This window comes from Scylla paramamosain, chromosome 14 (genome assembly GCF_035594125.1).
Source record: "Scylla paramamosain isolate STU-SP2022 chromosome 14, ASM3559412v1, whole genome shotgun sequence".
Lineage (NCBI taxonomy): Eukaryota > Metazoa > Arthropoda > Malacostraca > Decapoda > Portunidae > Scylla > Scylla paramamosain.
In genome coordinates, this window is record NC_087164.1 from 3,450,059 (window position 1) to 3,459,922 (window position 9,864).

The 9,864-nt window shown below is 38.0% G+C and overlaps 1 protein-coding gene across 6 annotated transcripts in view; it reads right to left on the reverse strand.

Annotated features, from left to right (window-relative positions):
- The window catches only part of LOC135106752 (mucin-2-like), a 41,019-nt gene that overhangs the window by 11,515 nt on the left and 19,640 nt on the right, over positions 1-9,864 (reverse strand). The gene's annotated exons all lie outside the window — the stretch shown is intronic.

Here is a 9,864-nt window from a genome sequence, read left to right on the forward strand (position 1 = left end):
ATATTTTTTTTTATTTTTAACTTACTAATTTGGTGAATAAGTCTTCAGCTTTGCTATTTTACCTACAGCAATTAGTGCGGCAAGTTATGTACCGCCTTGGCGATACGACCCAAATTCTTTTCTATTTTTTTTTTTTTTTTATTATAGCCTCTAATTTCTCAGCTTATTCTGGCAAACTGTTGTCTACGTTGTGGTCCTCTTCTCACAATCTTATCTTACTATCCCGTCCTGTCCCTTCCTTCAGTCCCGTATTTACATCCATCAAAGTGGAAGTGCTTTTGCAACCACAGGACTGCTAAGTGGGAGAACCTAAGAAGTACTATTCTGATTTTCCTTGTACTGTATGACTATTGCTTCCGTTTCAAAAACTCAATTCTCTCTATATAAAACACACGTGATTCCTTCTAGCATGGAGATGTACATTCCACATCTATTGCTTTCGTTTCAAAGACTCAATTCTCTCTATATAAAACACACGTGATTCTTTCTAGCATGGATATATACATCCTCAAAGTTCATCTCCGCTTGCGCTTGAACTGTCTAAGATACAGCGGCAACTCACAGATTTTCATATCCAGAAACTCATGCCCTTTATTTATTTATTTATTTTTTTTTTTTTTGCCTGAAATCATGCGAATCTATTCTCGTGCCTCCTGGTATCTACCTGAAAATATCGTCAATAATATTTCTCCATCTCTTTCTCCCCTATTTTGTTCAAATGACTCCAATGCCAACTCCTTTTGTACCAGTATTATACTATTCCTACGACTAAAAACAACTCTCTTCCTCCACACAAAACTACAAGCACCTAATAACACACACACACCCTTCACTGAAAAATTCAAAATTATCATGATGACTCCTACACCAACCTCGGAGTCCCCATCTGGGGAGGGAACCACAAATGTCCCCAGGTCGGACTGTTCTTCTGATAACGAACCTAAGTGTCTTGACACCCTCCTCAACTTTTTCTTCATTGACTTCTGCAACATTCGCTGTCTAAGATCTAATTTTCAATCTGTAGAAAACCACCTCTCCTCTTCTAAATCTCATCTTCTTTTTCTCACTGAAACTCAGGTGTCTGAGGCAACTGACAGTACTCCCTTTTCTGTTCCCTCCTACTTTTTCTATCCTCATTTTCAATCCAAAGCTGGATGTTGCGTTTATGTGTGCAACGACTTAACATGCTTTCGTGCCCACTCTCTTGAATCTTCTGAGTTTTCCACCATCTGGCTACGACTACAGAGTCACTCTCAAACTAAATTTATCCTTGCTGTATACCTCTCACCTAATTCCTCTGATTATAAGAAATTCTTTTGACTACTTAACTTCCAAAATGGAGCACAATTTATCTTCTTTTACCTTTTGCAGGGATCTCCATTCTCGGACACTTCAATGTTCACCACCAGCTTTGGCTTTCCTCTCCCTTCACTGACCATCCTGGTGAACTAGTCTTCAACTTTGCTATCCTCCACGACCTAGAGCAATTCGTGCAACACCCTACTTGTATTCCTGACCGTCTTGGAGATACGCCCAACATTCTTGACCTTTTCCTGACCTCTAATCCTTCTGCTTATGTTGTCACCCTCTCTTCTCCATTGGGCTCCTCCGATCACAATCTCATATCTGCATCTTGTCCTATCGCTCCAATCCCTCCTCAGGATACCTCTAAGCGAAGGTGCCTCTGACGTTTTGCCTCTGCTAGTTGGGGGCACCTGAGGAGGTATTTTGCTGATTTTCCTTGGAATGACTATTGATTCCGTGAGACCCGTCTTTGTGTGCTGAGTGCATAACAGAGGTGATAGTGTCTGGCGTGGAGGCGTACATTCCTCACTCTTTTTTTCGATCTAAACCTTCCAAACCTTGGTTTAGCACAGCTTGTTTTCGTGCTATACATGATAGAGAGGTGGCCCACAAAAGGTACTTAAGCCTTCCATCACCAGAACCTCATGCACTTTATACTCGTATTTCTGCCTGGAACCATGCCAAGTCTGTTCTCCAACTAGCCAAAAACTCCTTCATTGATAGAAAATGTCAAAATCTTTCAAGATCTAACACCCCTCGTGACTTCTGACATCTAGCCAAAAATATCTCCAATAACTTTGCTTCTTCTTCTTTCCCTCCTTTATTTCAACCAGATGGCACCACTGCTATCACAACTTCTAAAGCTGAACTCTTCTCTCAGACCTTTGCTAAAAAATCTACCTTTGACGATTCAGGGCTTGTTCCTCCCTCTGACTACTTCATGCTACCTATTAAAATTCTTTGCACTGATGTTTTCCATGCCCCTGCTGGCTTTAACCCTCGGAAGGCTTATGGGCCTAATGGGGTCCCTCCTATTGTTCTCTGAAACTGCGCCTCCGTGCTTGTAACTTGCCTAGTCAAACTCTTTCAAATGTGTCTGTCAACATCTACCTCTCCTTCTTGCTGGAAGTTTGCCTATATTCAGCCTGTTCCTAAAAAGGGTGACCTTTCTAATCCCTCAAACTACCGTCCTATTGCTTTAATTTGCTTCCTATCTAAAGTTTTTTAATCTATCCTCAACAGGAAGATTCTTAAACATCTATCTCTTCACAACCTTTTATCTGATTGCCAGTATGGGTTCCGTCAAGGCCGCTCTATTGGTAATCTTCTGGCTTTCCTTACTGAGTCTTGATCATCCTCTTTTAGAGATTTTGGTGAAACTTTTGCTGTTGCCTTGGACATATCAAAAGCTTATGATAGATTCTGGCACAAAGCTTTGATTTCCAAGCTTCCATCCTTCTCTTTGTAACTTCATCTCAAGTTTCCTTTCTCACCGTTCTATTGCTGCTGTGGTAGATAGTCACTGTTCTTCTCCTAAGTCTATTAACAGTGGTGTTCCTCAGGGTTCTATCCTGTCACCCACTCTGTTCTTAATGTTCATCAATGATCTAAACCAAACTTCTTGTCCTATCCACTCCTACGCTGATGATACCACCCAGCACTTTTCCACGTGTTTTCATAGACGTCCAACACTTCAGGAAGTAAACTTTTCATGCAGGGAAGCCACAGAACGCCTGACTTCTGATCTTTCTTAAATTTCTGATTGGGAAGAGCAAACTTGGTATTGTTCAATGCCTCAAAAACTCAGTTTCTCCATCTATCAACTCGACACAACCTTCCAGACAACTATCCCCTCTTCTTCAATGACACTCAACTGTCCCCCTCTTCTACACTGAACCTCCTCGGTCTGTCGTTTACTTATAATCTGAACTGGAAACTTCACATCTCATCTCTAGCTAGAACAGCTTCTATGAAGTTAGGTGTTCTGAGACGTCTTCGCCAGTTTTTCTCACCCCCCCCCCTAGTGCTAACTCTGTACAAGGGCCTTATCCGTCCATGTATGGAGTATGCTTCACATGTCTGGGGGGGTTCCACTCATACCGCTCTTCTAGACTCGATGGAATCAAAAGGTTTTCATCTCATCAACTCCTCTTCTCTAACTGACTGTCTTCAGCCTCTCTCTCATTGCCGCAGTATTGCATCTCTAGCTGTCTTCTACCGCTATATTCATACTAACTGCTCTTCTGATCTTGCTGGTTGCATGCCTCCCCTCCTCCCGCGGCCTCGCTGCACAAGACTTTCTTCTTTCTCTCACTCCTATTCTGTCCACCTCTCTAATGCAAGAGTTAACCGGTATTCTCAATCATTCATCCCTTTCTCTGGTAAACTCTGGAACTCCCTGCCTGCTTCTGTATTTCCACCTTCCTATGACTTGAATTCCTCCAAGAGGGAGGTTTCAAGACACTTATCTTTCAATCTTTGAATACCGCTATGGACCCTTTTATGGGACTGGCATCTCAGTTAGCATTTTTTTTTATTGGATTTTTGTTGCCCTTGACCAGTGTCCCTCCTACATAAAAAAAAAAAACACTGCTGCTGCTGCTGCTGCTACTACTACTACTACTACTACTACTACTACTACTACTACTACTACTACTACTACTACTACTACTACTACTACTACTACTACTACCTGCATCCCAGAGGAATGTCACAGTATCAGGTGGTGGACCTCACCTCACCCCTCGCCAGGTGTCTCTGTCTCTTGAGGAAACACCTGTACAAATACATTCCTTTCCCTTTCTTCTCTGGATTATCATATCGGCCCATGTTAATTTTTTCTTCTCATTGTGACTCACCTTTGATGCTCCCTGATGTTAACACCACGTGGACTTAAACTGTAGCAAATAAATAGAGAGTGATTCATTCATCGAGTGAGCAGTTCAGGCCTAGACTCTGAAGCGAGCACATTCTGTATCATTTATCTCATCAGATAAACAAAGAAGCTACCAGATGTGATTTCATCGCCCTTACCATTAACTATTCACCAGGAGAAGAGACCTATCTCAAGCTGACACATTACACCAGAACAAAGGACTCTCAAGACAGCACTCTGCATTGGCACACTTTATCTCTAAAGTTTAGCTTTTCTCTCAGACATTTGCTGATTGCCTCATACTGGATGAGTTTAGGTTTCTTCCTTCTATTCCTTCCATTGACTATACATATTATGCATGTTATAGAATTTCTTAATACTGATGTCATTTTGATGTCTTCTCTAGCCTTGATCCTCGGTGGATCTTTTGGGCTGATGAAGTCTCTGTCGCATTTTGTAACTGTGCTCCGTGCTCACTTTCTCTTAGTCAAGCTTCTTTGTCATTTTCTATTTACTTTTTCTTTCTTGCTTGAAGTTTACCTATATTCAACCTGTTCCTAAGAAAGGTGACCGTCTCAGTCCTTTAAACCATTGACCTATAGCTTTGATTTCCCGTCGTTCTAAAGCTTTTAAGTCTAACTTCAACAAGAAGATTCAAAAGCAGGTATCTACTGATGATCAAATTTCCTTACTGAACCTTGGTCATCCTTTCTGAGGGATCCTGGTGAAACCTTTGCTTTTACCTCAGACATATCAACACTTTTTGATAGAGTCTAGCACACACTTAAAATTTCTAAGCTTTCCTCATAAGGTTCATCTCTCTTCACCTTCACCTTAAGTTTCCTTTCTGATCCACTGTTATCCAGAATCCACTTATAGAGGTGTTCCACAGGGATCTGTCCTATCACCCATCACTTTCTCAGTCAACGCTCTTGTCTTACACATGCTTATGCTGATGACCCTATCCTACATTTCTCAATGCCATTTGCCTGGTGTCCAACTCAGCAAAAATTTAGCAATTTACGTTGACAAGCAAGAAAAAAATAAATAGATAAACAAAAAATAATAATAAAGAAATAAAAATAAATAAACAAAAAAAGCCTAAGTTTTAATTTCTACATTGTTTGAGAATGGAACATAACTACCCTTGTGTTGTTCATTGTCTCCTAAACTCACTTCATCCTCCTGGCACAATCTTCCATACAACTACATGTCCTCTCTTTTTCAGTAACACTCACATTTCCTCTTCCTCTACAGTATAGCATACTTGATCTGTCCCCCGTTTAAAATCTTAGCTGGGCATTTCACATCCCTCCTCTTGATTTTTTAAATTTTTTTCTCATGAAATTAGTTGTTCTGTGTCGTCTCCACTTATAATTTTCCTTTTTACGGCTTCTTACTTTAAATAGGAGCTACATCCATCCATGTAAGGAATATTACTCTCACATATGGGTAGATTAAACTCACACAGCCCTCCAAGACGGGATAGAGTCAAAAGTTTTTCAACTCATCTATTTCTCCCTTCTTATTAACTGTCTTGATTTTCTCACTGTTCGCCACAATGTCGCATCTCTTGCTGTCTTCTACCGTTATTTCCGTATATTATGTTATCTATTGCTCTTCTGAACTTGCTAAGTGCTTGGCACTACATCTCCTACTTTTTATTAATTCTGTTGATTTTATTGAGTCTATTCTGTCCGATCTAGTTAACTAGATGCTAGTTAACTTGTATTTCTACTTTTTTCAGCCCTTTTACTGATTAAACTCTGGAATTCCCTTCATGTTTCAGTTTTCTTTCCTGTCTGACTTGAGAGAAGGAGCATCAAGACACCTCAGTAACAAAATTTAAGATGCTTCTTCTCTTCTGGTTTTAGTCCATGAGCTTGGTCGCAAAATTTTAAGTTTTAGTACCATATGATGGTCAAGAAATCTCATAGTGACCAACACCTAACTGAAAGACCAATGTCTATAGTCTTAGCAATGTATAATAGCATTCTATATATCTTTGCGTTCCCTGCAATATCAGCCGTTACTTTAATAATAGTTCTGATTTTTTTTTTTTTTTAACGCGTCACTTATCGATGTTTTTTTTTTTCTTTCCTGTGGCACAAAATATTATCTTTAATAGGACATATTGTACACCAAAATTAAGCGTAGGAAATGTCTTTCTAATGATATAATTCTACTTTTAATATCTTACACTCAGTGTTATCAACGACGATGTTTTTTTTTGTTAAAAGTCGTGAATTAAAAAAGCTAATTGATATCCTTATAGAAATGTGTTCATGCCACCTATTGGGGCATGAACCCAATATCTTTCTCCTGCCATCTCCTTCAAGGCTGATAATTTACATTCTGTAGTTTAAGAATTTTTATTTGATATTAGTGTGGTATTCATAGCTAATGGAATAAGAACGTTATAGGATGTTAAGGTGACTACTATGGAACGCATGTTTGTGAACGTGATGTAAAATAATGAAACGACTACTTTGTGTCTGAAGATCAATTTAACTTCTATGAAATCTGAATAAAACCATCATATATGACTGAAATTCATTAATTCATAATCTCAATAAGTATTGCAAAATAGTGATTGCATTTTCTCAGTAGTTTTATACCGCTTTAGAATCTTCCACATGGGATGCATGCACTTCGTAGAATGCATAGGGTCTTGATGAACTCTTTCCACCAATATCTTTCTCCTACCATCTCCTTCAAGGCTTCCCAACACTTCTCTGCTGCTCTTCATTGTCCTCAGCCAATTTTCCTTTGATCTATCACTGCTTTTTCATCCACAAGACATATATCACGAAAAAAATATGGCATGCTGAAACATTACTCTCGTACGTAAACTAAGTAGAATTCTAAGAAATATTAGCAATGTTAAAGGGAAACTTTTTTTTCTTTCTTTCTTTGCAAGAGGGGCCTGGCCTATGGCTACTGAATTTATTTGATTGATATAAGAAAAGCGAAGGCGCTGCAACATCGCGGTCATATGGCACGAAGGCTTAGAAAAAGGAGCCCACTGAGACAGAAAGAGAAAAGAGCACCCACAGAGAGGAAAAAAAAAAAAACAATAAAGAATTATCCAAAACTGGATAAGTGTCTTGAAACTTCCCTCTTGAAAGAATTCAAGTCACAGGAAGGGGGAAATGTGAAAACAGGCAGGGAACCCCAGAGCTTACCAGTTAAAAGGGATGAAATTTTGATAATGATGGTTATTTATTTTTTTTTGCATTGTGGAAGTGGACAGAACAGGGATGAGAGAAAGCGGAAAATCTTGTGTAGCGAGGCCGCGGGGTGAGGGAAGATAGTTAGCAAGATCAGAGCACCAGTTAACGTGATGAGGTGACGTGGATAGTTTGTTTGTACAGTACTTCCTTACAAGCTCGTAGACTCTTGTTACTCGCACAGGATGAAAAACAAATGACAAACAAGTAGGAACAATTCCTTTTCTAAAAATTTAGTAATAAACCTATGTGCGTTGAACACATATGAGAGAGAGAGAGAGAGAGAGAGAGAGAGAGAGAGAGAGGGGGGGGGGGGATAATGTAATGTAATATTCACCCTGCAAAATCTGGCAAAAACCAACCTCCAGAGTCAAAGATCTAAAGTGCTCATCTGTTATGTGCCTTGAACTTTAAAGTATCACAAAGCTGAAAACAAATAAAAAGGAGCATCTCGGCTTGAACTAAATGCAGACAGGACAAAAAAAAAGTCAGCACAGCATGTTTGTTGAAAGCATGGAGGCACTGAAGATAATAGTCTAATCTGGATCGACCTTTTTGCCTTCACGGCATGTTCCCGTTTAAAGGCAATGTTGATCATTTTGAGATTCTCACGCAGGGACGTATCCAAACTTATGTGATCAAAGGCAGTCAAGTATTGGACAGTTGAAATATAGTTAGTGGAAGAAAATGCTCATGTACTATTTTACTTAGCCCATGTTTTCACATATTCGTAGCTAAAACAATACTGATTTTCCTCAGGAAGACGATGCTGACTTCCGTTTTTCTTAATATACCAGAATGTCTGGTAAGAGTGAGGTATGTGAAATCGTCGGTTTTGGATCTTTCGGTCCAGTAAGGGTGAACACAATGAAAGCACGGCTACCTGTTTCCGACTCAAGCAAGCTTCTGGGGCGAAGAGGAACGCACAGTGGATTTGGTTAACCAGTTATATGTCAGTTGTGTCCACCAGATTAAAGCTTGTCTTATGATGAGGTCATGTTGATTGAAAGCCTTCTAACTAACTAGGCTATAGGAAATAATATCTCAAAATTCCAGTATTTTAAAATACACCTCAATTAATATGGAATGTTTCTGATTATCATTCTTTCTATCTAGAAGAGAAAGAGAAAAATAACTATAAATAAACATGATGAGTGAACGAAATTGAAAAGAAATGTACAAACATTCCAAACTCTATGATTTTTTAATAACTGAGTCACAGTACTTACCTTCACAGTCTAATTGCTTCCGGATTTCAATTCAGAATTTATCAGTTACATTTCGGTTGGCATGTTGCTTGTAGCTTTTACTTCATATTGATGGTTTTTCAAAAAACTTTTGTGATTAGGAGTTCCACGTCTATTTCCACATCTGGCTTGAGCGGTTTGGCAGCGTACAGTACGACTCATGGAAACAGGAAAACGGATTGGAGATAGCTGCAATCGTCACCACCATCGAGGCCGTTTTTAGAATGCGTGAGTAAATTTTGTTTATACGGCTTAATTCTTGGCGGTGCTCGAAAAAGTAAATAAATAAAAATAAATAAATAAAATAAAAAATAATATATATATATATATATATATATATATATATATATATATATATATATATATATATATATATATATATATATATATATATATATATATATATATATATATATATATATATATATATATATATATATATATATTTTTTTCCCTCTCTCTCCTCTCTCTCTCTCTCTCTCTCTCTCTCTCTCTCTCTCTCTCTCTCTCTCTCTCTCTCTCTCTCTCTCTCTCTCTCTCTCTCTCTCTCTCTCTCTCTCTCTCTCAGTGTTCACCCTGCACTGGCAGACATCCAGAGTCGTGTATCCCGGAATCATAAGCACATTTTAGGTCTTTAACTTTGTGAGAAGTACTACCCCCGAGGAACATGAAATCGCTTATATCAATCATGTACATCATGAAAATAAAATTAATAAATAACAATAATCTTAAACAATACAGTTAGCGACAGGATAATGATGATGTAAGAAAATTAAAACACTTGGATTCTTTCACCCCTATTCTGTCCACTTCTCTAATGCAAGGTGTTAACCAGTATTTTAAAACATTCATCCCTTTTCTTGGTAAACTGTAGAACTCCCAGCCTGCTTCTTTATTTCCTTCTTCCTATTACTTGAAGTCTTTTGTAGAGGGAGGTTTCAAGACACTTATTCTCCATTTCTGGATGATCCTTTTTAACCTCTCTTTAGTGACTGGCACTCATAAGGAGTTTTTTTTTCGTATTTTTGTTACCTTTGGCCAGTGCTCCTCTTACAAAAAAAAAAAAAAAAAAAAAAAAAAAAAAAAAAATATATATATATATATATATATATATATATATATATATATATATATATATATATATATATATATATATATATATATATATATATATATATATATATATATATATATATATATATATATA